The following is a 20,678-nucleotide window of genomic DNA, read 5'->3' as shown; positions in this document are numbered from 1 at the left end:
AATGCCACACAAGTGATTTTGTAGTAGAATAATTCCTTAAACAAAGTTGAGAGCAAGGTAGCCACTTTGCCAAGTTCCAGGGGATTTCCCGTAACATTATTGCAGGACAGTGGTGTTTGAAGGTGCACTGTGTACTGCCTGCCCTTAATAACCCTGGTTGAGAATTAGCCGACGATATTGCCACTACTTCCACGCATACATTTAGTACTTTCTTTTATTCCTGACCTTTAATTGTGGTGCCTAAAATTAATCATCTTCCCCTCTGCCCTAAGAAGAGAGCTCTGATAGCATACTAATGACTTCATGTAATATACAACAACCACTCCTATATTTGAGTAGCTGGTAATTTTGGGGTGCCTTTCCAGCCATGATCTTCTAAAACTGCCCCCTTACCTAAGGGACTGGACCACTACTGCTATATCCAACTGCAGGATATAAGTTCCTGGGCACAGTTAGTTAGATCATGGGTAGTTCTTGACAAGAAGGAGACTAGACTGGCTGATTCATGGCCAATAAAAATCTTTGTCAAGAATTTGACCTAAGAGATATGGAGACTAAGAGTATTGAGAAATGAATCAGATCAATAAAAAGCATTAGGAGCAAAGTTCAATGAAGCTCTAAATTTCCTGAAACTGGCTGGGTCCCCACTCTTTCTGAAATATACCAGCTTTCATTGATTCTATAAGGTACTCTATTGTCCTTTGGTACTGTTTATACTCCAGATACTGGTACTTTGGTACTGTATATTTCTCCAGATGTTCTGTGCCTTCTTTGACCTGACCTGGGTTCCAGGAGCTCATGAAGATGCAGTGCATCACTCTTGTTGTTTGATGCCTGGCTTCCATTGGAGTTGACCAGTGGAGGCACTTAAATGCACTTAAGGGTAGAGAGAAGAGAAGCCAGAGTGTTTCTTCCCTACGCTCTTCCTCTGTGTTTCGGTGCCTTCTGCTAGTAGCTATGTCCCTCCCCAACTATAATTCCTACCAGGCAAACCCTCCCTTAAGGTTTCAACTCTCAGCGGGCTCTAGTAACACTCTTTTCTCCCTTTTCCCTTTAGCAGTAGAAGTAGCACTGTTTTCCCGCTGTTACTGGTCTCCAGGTTTCTCACCATTCCCTGCTTATTTCTCTAACTCTGCCCATACCTTTGTACGCATTCTTTTCATTTGAGCCATCTGGCTGAATTCTATTTCCTGCTAAAATCCTGAGACTTTCCAATGAATTTTCCTATTATTAGCAATAATAGTATTTGCTTAAATAAGTTATGATTAGACCATGGCACTTGGAAACAAACATTACTAAAATATGCTACACTGTACAGAGGGATTCAAAATTCCAAAAGATGTTACCACTTTCAGATAAACATGGTAAATGTATCTCTCTTCTTTATAAACTTCCACTGAGGGATGCTTGGGTGGCTCAGTTGGTAAAGTGGCTGTCTTTGACTCGGGTCATAATCCCAGCATCCTAAAATCAAGTTCCACATCAGGCTCCTTGCTCGGCAGGGAGCCTGCTTCTCCCTCTGCCTCTGCCTGCCCCTCTGCCTGCCTGTGTTCTCTCTCTCTCTCTGACAAATAAATAAATAAAATATTTAAAATAATTAAATAATTAAATACATAAAATAAAATTCCATTGAATAGCAGAATAAAAACATTCAAAGTGGACCAGTCCACAAAACAGGAGAGAAGGCAACAATGAACTAAAGATAGCAATGGGGTTTACTAAATAAATGGAGTGATGACCAAATTACACAACACAGGAAACCAACCCTGCTGGTTTCTAGGGGGATACTAAGAGGTAACCTGACTCCCCTATTCACAACCCTGAAAGGCTTCAGGCTTAGAGCACCAGGAAAGGGGTAGGAGAAGAGACTTGACTCTAACTAGAGGGATTGATTGAAAGACTGTGGATATGAAGTTAGTGAAACTCCAGTTCCAATTCCCCACTCACCAGGAGGTTTTTGCTCTCAAGGCATTTAGCCAGAACTTGTGAGAGGTGGGTATGTACAGTATGGAAATCAGGAGGTCTGTGAGAGAGTCTGAAAAAGAGGCCCCCTCCCATACACACCTACCCTAGGTCTTTCACCTATTCTACTTGCACAATTCTAGCCGGCAGAAGAGATTAGAGAATTCTCCTCTGAGAAAATGACTATCCTGAAAGATGTCCAGATACTGACAATTGAGAATCCAAACAAAGGTCAGATTTATCCTTGTTCACTACAAAGAGTAACCTACAGGTTAAAAAGCCCCACTATTACACACAGAAAAATGTCTTCTCAGCACCTTGCTCACATATAAATGGGAAACCAGAGCAGAACCACCCTGTGACATCTTGCCTTGCCTTCTTTAAAGATCCCCGCAGGCGCTCCTGGGTGACTCAGCTGGTTAAGCATCCAACTCTTGATTTTGGCTCAGGTCAAGCACAGAGTCTGCTGGTCCCTCTCCCTCTTTTCCCTTCTCTCAATCTCAAATAAATAAATAAAATCTTTAAAGATCCCATATATCATAAGCACAAAAAACTCAAAGTATCAAAGAACGCATGATGCCTCTCACTTTAGACTTATCACAGCCAGTGCAGGAAGCTATAACCATTTGCATCATCCATATTTTGAGTAAAAGTGAATTTGACAATATACCTGAGAAATTAAATTTTTACTTTCTTATATTAACTTATATTTTCTGATGGAAAATGTGTTCAAATTATATACACTTTGAATACAATTATGACTATTTTTAACTCTTTAAATTACTGGCAATAACATAAATTATGCACAAATCTTCCCTATAACACCATAAATAGTATGTTTGTTGAAATAAAAGTGAAAAAATAATCTGGGGGATATATAATAATTCACAAATTATGTCTTTATTTCGTTGTTTGACCAGACATCTATAGAGCTATAGAAAATGCAGACATGAACTATAATAATTAAATTCAGTGATCTTTGATGTTTTAATGACTTCCAGTCATATGAAAACCAGCTTTACATACTTATGAAAATATTGTTACAACAATTTTGAAAATAACTTATCAAATTGGGAGAATTGAACAGTTTGTTCACTGGAATTATAATTTCTAAATATTTAAATATATGGCCTATAGGCTTCCATATATATTCTATGTTGAGACCCACAATATTAGGAACAGGTCTGAACCAAATAACTGGATATTTGAAGAAAGTCTCAAAAAGTAAATGAAGAATATAAAACAAAAGAAAAGAATATCAAGGATAAAAAAAATGCAGATGTCAAAAGTCCTTAAAAATTCTAGATGATTACTATTCTCATAAAACTAAGAGAAGCCACTGTATCCATTAGAAAAAATCAAGATCTTCTTTATTATTTGAATACAGATGAAAAGGGTATATTCAAAACAGAGGAAGCCAAAATAAAGTTCAGAATAAATACTGGCCAAAACTCAAGAGTAAAAATCAAACAATTCAATTGGAGAATGGGCAAAAGATAGGGACATTTCACCAAAGAGGATATACAGATGGCAAAGAAGCAAATGAAGAGATATTCAACATCAGGTAAATATAAATCAAAGCTATATATCAGAATGGATGAAATAAAAAATAATGAGAATATCAAATGCTGGTAAGGACACAGAAAAGATTGATCACTCATTCAGTGCTTGTATGAAGTAAAATGGTACATCATTCTGGAAAACAGTTTAATAGTTTGTTATAAAACTAAACACATAACTACCATACAATCTCGCAATAGCACTCCTGTGCATTTATCCCCAAAATATGAAAAAGTTATGTCACACAAAAAGCTGTGTATGAATTTTCATAGCAGCTTTATTCTTAAGAGCCTAACACTGGAAACAACCCAGATGCCCTTCAACAGTTGAATAATTAAACAAACATGCTACGGAATATTATTCGGGTCTAATATGGAACAGACAACTGATAATGAATCTTGTGGGAATTATACTAAGTGCAAAGAGACAACTCCAAAAGGTTATACAGTTTGATTCTATTCAGAACATTCTTGAAATGACAAAATTATACAAATGGAGAACAGATTATGGTTACCAAGGATTAGAGTTGAGGTGGATAAGGAAAGTGGGTGTGGCTATAAAAAGCCTCAACAAGGGATGCTTGTAGTGATGGAAAAGTCCTCTACTTCACCGTTTCAATATCCTGGTTATAATATTGTACTACAGTTTTGCTGAATATTATCATTAAGGAAAACTAGGTAGCAGGTACGCAGGATCTCTTTGTATTAATTGTTACAATTAATCAGGACACAAATCTCAATTGTTTCAATATAAAAAGCTTACTTCAGAAAATAAAGAAGTACTGGAGATAAATTCAAGGAAATCTAGAAAATGGAACATAAAGATAAAGTCATGTAAGTAGGATACAGTGGATTAAAAAGAAAAATTGGAGGGCCAATCACCCTGATCGAGCCCTGAAGACAAAAGTGACATGAAGAAATGGCCCAAATGTCCATGATCCACACTTCTGCTACACTGCCTCTCTCTCCCTCTCACAGCCTGCACCTATGGCTTCGTGTGGAGTTCCCTGTGATCAGTTGACAGAGGAAGAGAAAATTCAGGCTGGGCTTACAGGTATACAGGTGTGCAGGTGTGTATGATATGCAGGCACCACTTGAAAGTGGACAGTTACAGCATGAAGGCACCTCCCAGAGACATCCCAGAAAGACATTGATAAGGGAAAGTCCTCTTAGTAGGCAGAAATTAGAGTAGTGCACCTCATTGTTTACTTTGCTTGGAAGGAGAAATGACCATAGGTGTGATTATATACCAGTTCATGGGCTTTGGCCAATGGTTTGGTTAAATAGTCAGAGACTTAGAAGGAACGGGGCTGGAAAAGTAATGACTAGGGAATCTGGTAAAGACAGACATCTCAAAATGGGCAAAAATATGAAGGTTTGTGTATCCTGTGTGAATGCTCACAAATAGATAACTCAGCAGAGGATGATTTAATAATAAAGAGACCAGAATGAGCTGTTGTGTAGACATTGGTCAGCCTCTTTCCCCAGTCACTCCAGTCACCTCCCAATGGGTTCAAAGTGCTTTTGGTTCCGCATTTCTACCCTAATACAAAAGGCCTGAGTGTCCTTGAAATAAATGAAAAGGCTCACAGGTAATCATCACCGTCAATAACCATGAAAGGTCTGACAGTTTACGAAAGTTGCAAGCAAACAAGATAGCCTACCACAGTTTCATAGATTCTGGCAGAGGACGTAACACTCCTGGGTCGGAGACAAAGAACTCCCTTACAACATAGCAAACAACATGAGCTTCGCAGTTACCTGGTTCTCCTTGCTCCCCAAGTGCACAGGGGAAACACAGAGCAACCCAGGTGGGTGCTGCACAGGCTGTGGGTTCGTGTCACAGCTAAGAAAACCTGAGCTTGGAAAAACCCGTACTTTTATAGTACGCGTCAAAAAAACCTGCCCAGACTTTGCACCAAAGAGTGACACTGTCTGTATTATCCTGGCTAAAAAACAAAAGAGGCCCTCTGTTCAAGAAAGATACACTGTATCTTCCAAAGCTGTTGTGTATACAGACATCTTTGAAAAGATAGTTAGAATGAAAGGCTATCAGTGCCTCAGTTCAGGAGACACACAGAAATGCTAGAGACCCATGGAGAATTATCTCCCAACAACAAGAAACAAAGGGAAGACTGAATGTTTTCACAAGGGAAGACCAAGTCTATTCAAACTTTTAACTACCAATCTTAGAAGCTAGAAGACAAGGAAGCAATGCCTAAGTCTAAGGGAAATTATTTTCAACTTAAAATGCTAGAGTTAGTCAAAATGTCAATTAAATAACAGAATAAAAATATGCTTAGGCATGCAAAAATTTTTGTAAATTTCTATGTTCTTCTTATAGAAAACTACCAGGAATCTGCAGCAATCCAAATGACTATAGAAGAGGAAGAATAGGAGACTAGTATATAAAAGATATAACACAGGTGATCAGAAGAGATAAATTCCAAAATGGTGGTGAGAAGGGCGCCTGGGTGCCTCAGCTGGTTAAGCGTCTGCTCAGGTCATGATGCTAGGGTCCTGGGATGGAGTCTCATGTCAGGCTCCCTACGGGGCAGGGAATCTGTTCCTGATCTCTCCCTCTACCCACCCCCACTACTTGTACTCTTTCTCTCATTCCTCCTCTCTCTCCCTCTCTCTCTCAAAATAAGTAAATAAAAATCTTGAAATGATGGTGACAGAAATCCCAAGATAATTGTGCAGCAGGTCATAAGACCATTCACTATAGATGAAAGAGTAGAGAGGACTCTGGGAGCCGTCAGGTGGTAGTAGAGTGGGAGGAAGGAGAACTGAAGGCATTGAATTTAATTGACCAGTTGGAAAATTGCATTGACAGGGGCTCGCAGATCTGCTTGAATTTGGAGGCTAAGTACTAATAAGTACGTTTTGAAAACCAAGCAAATGAAAAAATTTAAAGCAGTTAAGTCCAGGAAAACTAAAATGTTATGAAAACCATAACAGTCCCGAGAATAATATTAAATAGCAGAGAATAATATTAAATAGACAAAATAATTCAAATAAATGCCAGCTGTTGAATAATTGTGCTGTAACTACATTGGGAAGATGCATAAAGAAGAATTGGGAGTGATACATAAAGGCTAAATTCTTGTCTGCTTGAATTCAACAAATGGTATCTAGATTAACAACTAAAAGAAGTGGCAATGTCAGCATTTAATTTAAAAATGTGGAAGTAATAGTAGTAATAGCTAAAAACGTTGAGAATGGTTTCTTCATCAGGGAATGGGACCAGGAGTGTGCCTGAGTGAGCTTGGAAAAGTCTTCTGGGGAAGGGAGTAATAGTAAGTAAATTTCTCATTGATTTCAAACTTATTTTCAGCTTTAATTTATTCATCTTTACTTCAAACTTCCCATTAAATTCCATGACTTTTAAAATCATATGTTTATCTGACTCAGATGAAGGGAGGGGAAGGAAAGATAGAAAGGAAAGGAAGAAAACTAAAAGATCTCAGAGCCTTAAACCAGTATCTTTCAAACTATGTCTTAATGGAGCGCCAGGTGTAGACAGAGGTGTTTAAGGTCCAAAATTCTCTCAGTCACCCTTTGTTTTACACTCTAGAGTCTCATTCAGGTTCATCTTAAGATACCTGTTAAAATAAAACTAACATATGAATAAATTGGAAACCCAAAGTAATAATTTAACCTAACAAAATATGATAGTGAGATAAAATAAAAATCTAATAAAATACACTCAAAGTACAACCTTAAAACAAATAACAAATAACAGTAGTAAATTCCTAATCATAGGATATCATATATCCAAAAATTGCAGAAAAATCATGATTTTTATTGTTCTTTTATTTTTTTACTTAAATTCAGTTAGCCAACACATAGTACATAATTAGTTTCAGATATAGGGTTTGGTAATTCATCAGTTGCGTATAACACCCAGGGATCATCACATCCATCGGGTGCCCTTCTTAATGCCTGTCACCAGTTACCCGATTCCCCCCCCCCCACCTCTCCTCTAGCAATCCTCAGTTTGTCGCCTGTAGTTAAGAGTCTCTCCTGTTGTTCTTCTATATCAACCTGCCCTGGCAACACACAGAACAAGCTGTCCAGCAGACTAGTTGTAATTCTTCTCAGAAATGAAAACCTTCCCTTCCACCTTTGTCCTTTATTTATACCCATCAAATCTTAATGACACATTTGTAAGTGAAGATCTTTTGACTGCAGGTGGCATAAGTTCAATTCAAATTAGCTTCAGGGGAACTAAAATGGAACAGATTGACTAGTGTAACTAAAAAACTCAAGAGCAGATTTGTAGCGAGAGCTGGATCTAAGAGCTCAAATATCAGGCTTCGGCTAACAAGTTTTATTCTCTCTCTGTCCCTCAGGTCTGCTTCTTCTATGCTCATTTTGTTCCAAGGCAAGTCCTCCACTCATGGCATGGAATTCCAAGCTTATATTCAATAGTCTTTGTTACCTCCAAAAAGAAGCCACTCTTTTCTAAAAATTCTATATAATTTACAGATTTGGTCTTCATTGAGCCAACTGAAGTTGTGTACCCTTCTAGGAATCAAAGCTCTCTAGATCCACATAAAATACTGCAAATGGAGACTAAAAATAGAGGACCAAGTAAATTCTGATTTATTACTAAGTATTTAATACCATTATAAATCGTATCAGGATTCTGGTTACCAATTACAACATGCAGGTTTTGCCCCCCACACCAAGCAATTCTCAAGCAATTCAACTCAATTCTGATCCTATCTACCTGTTGATAGCATTAGATCCCACGGTTAAGGGCTCAATCCTATAAGACTTCAGCACTGCAGATGCCAATCACAAGTCCAGGTTCTCACCTGTGCTTCTGACCAACCTGCTATAGACTGGAGGTCAATAATCCTCCTCCTTGGGTTCAGTGAATTCTCAAAGCAGCTCACAGAAAACAGAGAAATATTTTTCTTACTAGATCCTCAGTTTGTTGTAAAAAGACGGGACTCAGGAGCAACCAGATGGAAGAGATGCATATGGCAAGGTATGTGGGAAGGGGCACAGAGCTCCCAGGCCCTCTCCACGTGTGTCACTCTCCCCAAATCTCCACATGTACACAGCCTGGAAAATCTCTCCAAACCCCCTCCTCTGTGGTTTTTCTGGAGACTTTATTACATAGACACAATTGGTTAAATCATTGGCAGTTGGTGATTGATACAACTTCCAATTCCTCTCTCTTCCCTAACAGTAGGAACTGCTTCTTACTGAAATACAGTTTCCATTCCTACCTCTTGCCAAGGGCAGCAATATGCTCTTTAATCTGTATTTTATACTTCAGATAATCCTTTAACACTGGTGACCATTTCCTCCTAGAAATTTTTATACATATAAAAATTTTAGAGGTACAAACTAGAGGCTTTTTTTTAGAAATAATCTTTTTGCTTAAATTTCATTACACTATACACTCCAACCTCTCTAGCTCTCTCTAGCTCTCCTTTTCGGTTTCCTGTGTGAGCTCTGTTTGTCATTTTCTAGGTTAGTATTTTTTAACATTTTTATCCTAAGCTCTCCTCCTGTTCTACACATTTTACATTGGCAATCTCTTCTGCATCCATTATTTTAAATACTAAATTATAGCTAAATGACTAACTGTGTATCTTCCACCCCAATCTTTCTGAAATTCAGAAACTTTGCCAGAGACTGTAGATGTTCAACAGTATCTATATTCTCCTGTTCTTTATGAACACAGATCTAGGATGTATTTTTTAACCACATTTGCAGTTCAGACTGATTATGAGGTGGGTTCCAGACAGTAGAAGTTAGAAGGGTTATTTTCCACTTCTAGGGCTAGCCTATAACCTCCCTGCCACAACACGCCTACTGGACTGTGCAGTACTCATTCTGTCAGGTGAATGGAGGAATGTCAGGCACCTGGAAGAAAATCTAGATGGAAAGTCTAAGTTATTTTATGGAGCAGACTCCATTACACCACTCTAACCCACACTGTATTTTTAAATGAGAGGGAAATAAACTTTATTGTGCGAAACTACTAAGCAGTGGTCTAAATAGCTAATATTATTTACCTTAACTAAACAGATGCACACACCTAACTTGTTCTGTAGATTTGTCAAACTCAACCAGGTTCAAAGCAAACTCGTCTTCTTTCCCTCTCCCTCACCACTTAAACTCCTCCAGCTCTGATCGCTCTGTGACTATCTCACCCAATTAATTAAAAGAGATTAAATATTCACTTCAAAGGGAAATCTGCCAATGTTGAGCCCTTCCTATCCTGTATTGAGCAGAGCCAATCATCAAGTGATCTCTGGAATCAAACCAACTTTTCTCTATACCAGCAGCCACCACTTTCAGTCCAGGTATCATCAGCAGGCTACATTACTGTCATGGCCTCTTATTTGCTTTTCTTGCTTGTATTCTTGCTTTTTTCCACTCTCCACAATACAACCATATTGATCTTTGACAAATGCAAATATAACCATTACTCTTTCATTATTCTGAAGATAAACCCCAAATGCCTTTCCATGGCTTAAAGGGCCATGATTATTTGTTTCTCATATCTCTTTCTAAGCCCATTCTGTGTCACACTCCAACCTCCACTATGCTGAATATCTTTCTGTTCCTTGAACAAATTATTGACTCTGCATTCCTCCATTACTGCTTCTAACCAGTAAGCACAGTGATGGCACTCTCACCATCTAATTTTTTTTCTGATTAGGAGTTCTTTATTATATGTATTTCAAATATTATCTCCAATTACCTACATTGCCTTTGAATTGTTTTAAGTAGCTCATAGCTTTAGTTCAGTTAATTTAAGCTATAAGAAATAAAAACAGTTACAGGAGAGATTATGTAATATTTATCATATACATATATAAACATAGAAGAAAGGTCTTATAGTATTTGTCTTCCTCTGACATTTTCACTTAGCATAATGCCTGGAGGCCTGTCCAGGTTATTGCAAATGGCAAGATTCTACTCTTTTTTATGGCTGAATAATTTATATATATATATATATATATATATATATATATATATATATATATATAAAACCATAGTTTATGTCTTATGCTCTTGTATTTCCAGACCATTTGGTATAAGTTAGCATTCAGTGTTTGTTGAATGTCCAACAGACTAAGTTTTTTTTATCATCGACAATACCTATGTGAATATACCAAATAAAGACTGATATCCAAGTTCTCAGTCACAATAATATTCATAAATGAGAACTCCAAAAACAACAGTACTTTTGAAATAGTAATCAGTTAGGGGAAAATGTAGATATAATGAAGAGATTTATAAAGGGAATGGTTTAAAGAACAAAAACACTTATTTCCCTCGTATAACAGTGCTGATGTGGGTTGTCAAAGCAGTTCTCCATGTGGACCCTCAGGAACTCAAGTTCCTCCATTCACTCTGCTCCTCCATTCCTGGGGATAGTGTCACTATCAACATGGTCAAAACTGGATCACCGTGGGCTCAAGCCAGTGGAAAAGGAGAAGAGAACATGAAATAGAAGGGAACATATAGGAGAAAAGAATATACAGGATTCATCAGTCAGGATTCCAAGAGAAAAATAGAACCAAGAGAATAAATATGTATTAAGAGAGTTATGGCAAGGAATGTGATTATGGCTCAGCAGGTTCAAAATCCACAGGGCAGGCTCTCTGAAACAGCAGGCTGGGAATTCTCAGGCAGAAACTGAAGCTTCAGTTCCCTGGGAGAAATTCTTCTTACTCAAGAAAATATGAAATCTCTCTTAAAGCCTTTCAACTGATTGGATCAGTCCAATCTCAAGGATAGTCTCTTTTACTTAAAGCCAATTCAGATATTAATCACATATACAAAATATCTTTACAGCAACATCTAGATTTGTGTTTTATTGATTAAATGGAGATGACAGCTTAGCTCAGCTGACCAACCGAACTGACCATTACAGAGGAGAGAAGATGGAAGAGAAGAGACAGAGAAGAACACCCAGAGGAGCATTGCCCACTGCCTTGAGCTCTAGGTGAAACAGACTCGTTTACTTCCAGTCGTATTCCATTATAACACCTTGGGCACATGGGTACACCTAACTACAAGAAAGTCTGAGAAGTGTAGTCCAGCCATGTGCTCAATATATAAAGAAAAACAGTTTTAGTGGATAACTAGTGAGCTCTACCTCAGCAATGGACAATTTTGAGTAAATAGATCTCAATTATTGGCTGTACATGTTTGTTCATTGTGCTGCAGAACAGAAGATGCACTTTGCTCTTTCCAAAAGAATTCTTACTAATACATAAACACCTGAAAGGTACTACTAGTTCAGACCATCTTATTTACACAAGAGATGACTCAAGGTTATCTCTTTGGCATTGGTCACTCAGCCAGAGTTTATACCATAATGATAAGAGCTTTGTGATCCAACTTTGGTTGGATTACAAATTACTTCTGCAAATTTCCTTCATCTACAGCCCTGCTAAATTCACTGTATCAATAAAATATCATTGACATTCTACACCTACTTAGAGTGAATTATCGAGAACCTGTGATTCTAGCAATGAACTAAGAGGGAATAATATGCTGAAATATTTTGGCTATTTAAACCAGAGAGATCTAATCTTAGAAGAGCAAGCTTCCTGCCTTTAGTATGTGTCCCAGAGTGTGGAGCTCTGGGACTGGAGATGGGACAAACAGACCTCAGCTCTCTTGGTAGCTTTATTTCATTTCACTCATTCCCTCCTTTTTGTATCTATAGAAATGATCCTAGAACAACCTGTCTCCTGGCATCTTTCCATTTGTTTCCTCTCATTCTCCCTCTTCCTAAAATCTAACTAGTAAGGGAGGAAGGAAGAGGAGACAGCCTCAAGTGGCACTTCTTTACCCTCCTTCCAGTTGTGATTTCTCCACATGCAGCACTCCCACCAATGAAAATCCTGAAATAATACCACATTCATGGGATGCCCATCAGTACACTTGTACCACCGCAGGGACCCTACAATATTATGTGTGGCCAGGGACTATGGTTACTATTCTGATACAAGTATCACTGCAAAGATGAGCTGAAGGTATCGAGGAATCCAAATAAGATAGGGTGCCTGTTCTTCAAAAATTCAAAATAGTGGCACCTGGGTGGCTCAGTTGGCTAAGCACCTGCCTTTGGCTCAGGTCATGATCCCAGGGTCCTGAGATCGAGTCCTACATCATGCTCCCTGCTTAGTTGGGAGCCTGCTTGTCCCTCTGCCTGCTGTTCCCTGCTTGTGCTCTCTCTCTGACAAACAAATAAATAAAATCTTAAAAAATTAAAAATAAACAACATCGTAGATGAAGGCACAACAGAATTAGGGCCCATTCCTTACTGAAAGATCCTTTGGGCTTTTATGAACATGCTCTCCTCCACCCCTCCAGGTCTGTCTAGATTTTTCTGACAATATTACTAAAGCCAGTGGGGAAGAAGGTAGGTTGGAAAGAAGCTAGAATAGAAAGAGTTAATAAAACTAAGTCATCTATTCTGTAAGAAGAATAAACAGCTGCCACCATCTTTCTGAGGTATAACATCAAGTTCTTCATAGTCACTGAGAGTTTAAGTTTTTATGAATTGATTGCTTTCTGAGTCAGGTACTGTGTTAAGCACTTAATGTTTATAAGGAGATTTACTTCTCCAGAAAACTAATTCTGTGAGGTCAGTACGAGTGGCCCCCAATTTTCAAATAAGTAAATCAATGTTCAGAATGGTCAATGGATTTGCCCATGATCAAACTACAAATAAGTGGCAGAGACATTACTGTCTGTATTTTTTCTTTTACACACACAAAAGATACTGAGTTATACAGAAGAATTCACACTAGGTTTAAAAATTATGTGCAAAATATTTTTGTGAAATTAATGTGAAAAATAAAATATGAATCATTAAATAAATAAATGTATTTACATTAAATAAAAATATGAATTATTAAATATTTTAATAAATAAGGAGACTGATTGCAGGATAGATTTTCTAAGGATGACAAAACTACCGGATCAATAATGTTGAGGGCTAGACTGGGAAATAAGAATGGGAAGAAGGGCAAAGAAAAGGCGAGGAAGAAAGAGAACCAGAAGGTCTAGTTCATCCTTTGGCTGCTCAAAAGTTTGTTTGAAGTTAGGCGTAAGTAGAATCAAAAATAAATTCGAACACCTAACTCGGAATCAGTAGGACTTAAATTATAATATTAGATTCTTTAGAGACCCAAGATATTAAAAATGAAATTTTATTTGCCCATGGTATTTTTGCTCCCTCATGCCAAATATGCCCTATAAACTGTTATTACAAAATAATGTGCTAACACTTTCTAAATGATATCGGTCTGTATTCCAGTTGTGCTGATGTGGTAGCCCATCCACAGACAATTCCCAAAGCACCAAACTTTGTTCCTACCTCTATCAACATACGTTTTGCACTATAATAGAATTCCTTTTATACATACGTGAATAGTATCCAACCACAATATAGACTAAATAACACTTAGTGCTAAGAAGAAAAAGGTGGAGGGGAAAGGAAGGAGAAGGAGATAAAGAAAAAGAGAGAGAAACAAACAATACTGATGAGTTTCCTTGAAGACAGCAGCTTTGCTCAACACCAAGAGGAAAATTTTTTTGCCCACAATGCACTCACAGTCACAGAGAATAACACCATCATTATCAGTGCTACCATTAATTGAGTTCTTAATATTTACCATGCCCTTCTGTCTATATAGATACCACTATTTTCATTTTAATAGATGAGCACACTTAGAAATAGAAATTAAGCAACAAGCCTAAAATCATAGTAAATCATGAAGCCAAACCTTAGCAATGCAAGTCCAGATCCCATACTTATAATCAGAACCCTCTGCTGCCTTTTAAATAAACACATAGCTGCAGTGTTCCATCTCAGAGGAATACTCTTCTCCAAGTGCCAAAGGATAAGAGAAAGGGGTATTAGAGAAAGGAGTCTTCTGCCCTGGTGGAAGAAGTGTGGGTATTTGGATGGGACTGTGGAACAGGCCAAGGGAGGTGTTACTGACAAGGTAATGTTTGGGCTTCATCTTGAATGATGGGAAGGGATTCCAAATTTGTTTGATAGGGGATGTAGAAGGAGGGAAGATAAGCCTAAGCAAAAAGGAACATTTGCCCCACACTATAGATATCCAAAAGGGCATAGCATATTCTGTATGCAGAAGGTAGTATGTATGAGGGGGTGGTGCATGGTAGAGGACAGAAGGGCTAGAGACTCTCAATGTGAGTGGCAAATGGATAGTGAAAAATATTTTTATCTTATTTTCACTCTACATTTAACAATCAACAGCCATTTACTGAACACCTAACTACATGCCAACACAGAGCAGTAAATAGAGAAACCCTTCATGGAGCCTACATCCTAGTGGAGGTTGATAACAAACATACATATGGCATAGAGTGATAAGAAGGAAAATAAGCCAGGATAAGAAGGCACAGAGTGAGGGATGGGTGTTATTCGAGATAGGGAAGTAAGGAAAGACCTTTCTGTTTAGGACATTTGAACAGAGACTTACATGAAGGAAGCCTTTATCTTATAAACAGGGAAAGCTGATGAAGGATTTCAAGCAAGAATATGGCGTGATCAGATTTCCTTTTCTAAGAGCCAAATGTGGCTGATGGTTTGGTGCAGGAAGAGAAAGTTAAGACTAATAAGAGGGAGAGGACCACATAGAAATCTACCGCAGTAATCCAAACACACTGAACTATAACAGCAACATTGGGTATGTGATTTTAAAATAAGAGTAAGCTCTGGAAGGGGACCTAGAATGCTAAGGAATTCTCTTTCTAGTAACTTGGACCAAAGGCAACTGTAGATGTGCTAAAAGGCAGAGGATATTGGGAAAGCTGACAGAGAGAAAAGCCAAGAGTTATTTATTGCTCAGACTGTAGCATCAATGGAAACGGACATGAATGACTGAAGGAGAATCTCAGCCATTTCCTCATTTCTGAAAGCAAGCGCTAAAGAAAGATGGGAGAAAAATCTCAAAAATAGTCATGGCTTGCAACACTGGAGTCCCATGTCTCTATTGTCATGAAAGGAAATTAAATAAATGATATGACAGTTCCTAATACCTTCCCATTCACACAGACATTAATCTTCCCATGCTCAATCCCCTGAATGTGTGCCCACCGCTAAAGTAGCAAAGATAGGCAAGGACTGAAACCCTGTGGTGGGGCAGGGGCAGAAGTGAAGGTAAGATGCAGGCAAGAGAAAGGGACGGAAGTGTCCGGGATATGTCTGAGCTGGCTTACCATTAGAAGGTTAAAGGAACTGAAAGTAAACAACCCACAGAGATGGCAAACACCGAAGCCCGCCACAGAGATGGCAACAGGGGACTTTAGGACAATGCCCAGCCTGGAGGCTGAGGGTGGCATGAATTCTCTAGGTTTCTCCTTCCCTAAAATTACAGGGTTGTGGGTGGGATTTTTGAAGAAAATGTGAGGATGAAACCAGTTGAATAGGCAATGGATGTGTCACAAGGTATTTATGGTTTTGTGTTTTATAGAATGGTGACAAATTTAAATGATTTAAAAACACAAATTCATAACATTTTTATGAATTATATTGTAGGGTTTATTTCATAAGCAGATGTAAAATATATGAAAACAATATACCAAGGATAGGGGATAAATGGAATTTCACTGTTGTGCTAACATTTTACTTGCAAATTTACAATACTAATCTAATTATACTTGGTAAGTTAATGTGCACATTATCATTTTTTAAGGAAAACTTAAAAAATAATATAGGGAGACACAACTAAAAAGTTTATGAAGAAGATTGGATAATAAAACACATATGGTTGACTCCAAGGAAGTTAAGGAAAGAAGAGAAAATCGAAACCAGGTTGCACCACTATACAACACATTGTAAATAGATGAATCAAACCATACTATATAAATAGTGACATTAAATGTACATGGACTAAACATTCTATGTAAAAGGCAGAGATTGTCAGACTGAATAAAAAGGCAAGATGCAATTACTTTGTGGCCTAAAGATTCTGCATTTTATGAAGACATGGCTGGGTTGAATATAAAAGGATGAAACTACAAAATAATCAAACACTAAGCATAAGAAATATGGTATGTTATCTTAATAGCAGACAAAGTTAACTTAAAAAGTATAACACTAGATAAATAGGAATCTATCAGAATCATAAAATGGTTACTTCTTCAATATATAAATCCTAAAGTCTGTGAATCTAATAATAGAACTATAAGATACATTAAAAAAAAACATGGACGGATGAAATGGAAAAACAGACCAATGCACATTCATAATTGGTAATATTAATACCTTGTTCACTAATGAATAGAGGACCTAGAAAAAATATGAATAGTGATATTTAAACATAGAATATATAGTGAGATATAGTGGTAGAGAATTGAACATGCAATCATATAACTTGTTTACAATATATTTATACAACATTAATCTTAGTTATCACAAAAATGCATGCTCTTTTCAAGTATATATTGCATAGACTATATAGTGGACCATAATGTGAGTCAAAATATAATCTGAAGGTATCTGGTCTGCCTACATATGTTCATGAACTTCACATTAGTCCTCTATATAAATATATCAGGTCAATCAAATTGAGCCAAAAGTGGCAAGTGTTCCAGACATCTAGGTGAAACATGTACAATCCTTAGGATTGTAGATAAAATAGGATAAGAGATAAAACTCTAGGAAAAGATAAAAACTCTTTATCCTTAGGATGAAAGATAAACTCTAAGATAATTTAAGACCTTATAAAATCAGTGAATTTTTCTAGGGACCCAGTGGATATGGGGCACACTAGAACATCACCTCCACAGTAAAGAGGGCCTTTCACTGGCCAACAGAGTAGAGGCTAAATTCATAAGTAAGCAAAATGACCTGGTCAGTTGACCTTGATCATGTCATTGGTCACGTCAGTGCTGCCACATGGGTATGTGAAAGAAGTAGTACCAATGGCAGGAATGGATGTGATACACAGGCCCAAAAGCATGGCCTCTAAGGCTGTGCTAGCTATTGTTGCTGCCATGCATCAGGTTGCCATCAATAGAAATTTACACTAAGTTCCCGTGCCTCACCTGGGTAGCTCTGTGGAACTGCTTGTGGAGTCTGGCCCCCTACCTGTAGCAGGAGCATGCACAGAACCAGAGAGGCAGAATGGGACAGGGAGGCCCAACCAGGTGGTGGTCCCTCAACGCTGCTGCCCCCACTCCTCATGCCATCACTGCCACTCCTCATGTCACCACTTCTTCTCATGCAACCCTAAATTATGTAACATTTGAAACTATGCTTGATGAGTATTTCTGTCATGGTCCTTCTGCATGTTCCCTAACTTCATGAATTCTTAACTTACTGATAACTTTATATGAAAGCAATCTATAGGGAGCTACCACATAGCACAGCTTCAACCATGTGAGACAGACATAAGTTTCTATGTGTGTCATAATGTCCAAAGACTGGTGACAAGTGTTCAACTCTTGGTTTTTAGTTGAGATGTGGTTTGCGACTCAGTTGCTTTCTACAGTGTCCCTGCCACACAGCATATAGCCTGGCACCACAAAGAGTTCAGTAAGTGCTCATCAACTGGGAAGAAGCTTCAGCTGCTGGAGGCCCATCTGTGGCCTAGAGATACCTTCAGTTTGCCAGTCATTGTTGGTTCTAAAGAGAAACTGGAGCAGGATAGGAAGGAAGGGAAGCTGGCTGCATGCCAGATTCAAGAGGCGATGAGATGAGGAGTCTCCCAGAATTTTCCTCGAGCTATTCAGCTTAGTCTCTCCAAACAAGAAAGATGGTCCTGCCACCAGTAGGTGGACAATAATATACCTTCTTAACATCCCAAAACCACTTATTTCTTCTCCATAGCAAGGAGCATGGGGGGTGTTAGAGGAAATGAGAGCAAGAGAGGGAACAATGATGAGAAATAGCTCCACAGCTTTCCACCTACAGAGCTCCCCAAGTGCAAATGTGAATCTATTATTCCCTTGGCCACTTGGTGCCCACATGCTTCTCATGATATGAGCATCTTGAGGAGCTATTCCATTCAAACATTTAGGGGAGTTTTGTAGAGTAAGTCATCTAAACACCAACACTTTACCTGGTTTTCAATTATAGAACCACTTTGTTGGATGTGTAAGAAACAGTATGTTGATCTCCACCATGACACTTTCCTAAGGGATTTTCAAAGGTTATTTAACACTTCATGATTTTTACCTCTCGTGCTGGGCTTTAGTACCTAACCCTAGGTCTCTAATAACGTGACATTGTTATATTACTCAATGGCCTGTTCCTGAAAAATTGAGAAAAAGCAACTTTTTCCAGGCCAAGGATAGTTGTTGCCATTTTGAATAATAAGTAAATTTGCCAACTCAGTAATATGATAAAAGGCACATGTATGAAGACATGCTTTGCAGTCAGGTGTGTTGCTCTGAACAAGTCATATTTAGCCAGGACTTCCACATTGTGTCTTTCTCCAATGAGTAATTCTCATAAAATTTCACTTATATTTCATAAACTATCTCCCTCTTAAAGTCTTCCAGGTATGCCTTATTCTAGTTCTTAGACCATTTTTCCCTTACTATGAACTCATGGTCTGGAATTTTTGTCCATGCTGTTCCCTGAGAGTGGAGAGTCCTTCCTCCTATTTTTATAATTACAGAAATCATGTTCTTCCTTCAGTAATAGCCTCTCCCCTATAAATGTCTCTTAGTGTAGCCATAACCTATACTTGCCTAGTTGTCTAATTAAAAGTCATTTTATCATTACTTATTTGTCTTCTTTCTTGTATTAGCATTGGATGACTCCAGCCAAAGTGGTCATCCCACTCTAACCACAGGAAAGATCTTAAGCAAGAACCACCAAGCTAAATCCCATCAACTAGAATCATGAGAGGTAATACATTTTAAAACATTAAGTTTTCTAGAGTTTTTTGTTAAGTAACAATAGAAAACCAGAACACAGTCAAAAGCATTCCAAATGACACAAAGATCTAGAAATAAGTTTCTGTGCATACTGGCGTCTGCTAGAAAAGAAAAGAAAAAAAAAGAGGGTGTTGCTAAAGTTTGAGACACAATAGGAAGCACAGTGTGTCAAGAAATTGGAACCTGGGAGGTGGGGGTGGGGGAGAAAAAAGAAAGAAATTGGAACCAGACACAATTTGGAGTCCCTTTGACATCATTTAAGAATCTGGGAGATTTAATAATAGCCCCCAGAAAAAGTCATTGAACCATTCATTAACATACAACAAATAATGAGAAATTAACCAGAGGACAATAAATGAGTGAATGAATAGGATATACCAGAACTGGAACTTGGTAGTTTGTGGTGGTTTTCATTATTGCTGTCATTCCCTCTGCTACCTACCCCTCCCTGCTCTGCTGTGCCTGAAGTCCTCAACCTGAACACTCTGAGGCACTACTTGGCACAGCTCTCTCCTCAGCAGCCGGCTTAGCCACAGTGACCCTCACTGCTGCCCTCAGGGCCTCAGCACTTAGTGTCCAGGGACACGGCCATTGTCCAGCCATCCCTTATGAGACAACTGCATGCAAGTTAGGCATAGTGCTACTCTCAAGGAAATCCCCAGGCCACGTTATCTCCCTTTTCTCTGAAAGTGGCCATCTCTTGGGTCTCTCCACTTCTACCCTATCCAATCATCAAACTCCTCCATCTCTAGAAAAATCCAGGCTAATCCACCTCAATGATCTAGAAACTCTTAAACTGGCCTGTTACATTTTTAAAAGAGTGTATTTTAAGTAATCTCTACACCCAAGGGACAGGGAAGAGGCTCAACCTCCATGAGCCCCCTCAAGGTTGGTCTCTCCTTCCAGTATGGGTGATGAGAAGTGAAAAGAGAGAGTCTACAGGAAGGAGAAAATCAGGTTTTTTTTTTTCTTTTTCTAGGAGTTCTGCCTATTGCACATGCTATTTGAGAAAGCAAAATTTGGTATTCTAGTCCATGGGGGAAAAAATCATTGTGAATTCTTACAGTATATATAAATTGTTTCCTAACTAAAATGACGAAAGGATATATCAGAGGAAAGAAATGAAGGTAAAAAGTTCACAGCAAAGATTTTCCTAATTTATAGCCTAGCCTCCTCTTGAAATGAACTGTATTTCTGTTCATATCAAGATAATTAATAGACGTGAAAAAGCAGTATTCCTAAAAA

The sequence above is a fragment of the Mustela erminea genome, chromosome 8 (genome assembly GCF_009829155.1).
Source record: "Mustela erminea isolate mMusErm1 chromosome 8, mMusErm1.Pri, whole genome shotgun sequence".
Lineage (NCBI taxonomy): Eukaryota > Metazoa > Chordata > Mammalia > Carnivora > Mustelidae > Mustela > Mustela erminea.
Note: the sequence above shows the minus strand (reverse complement) of the source record.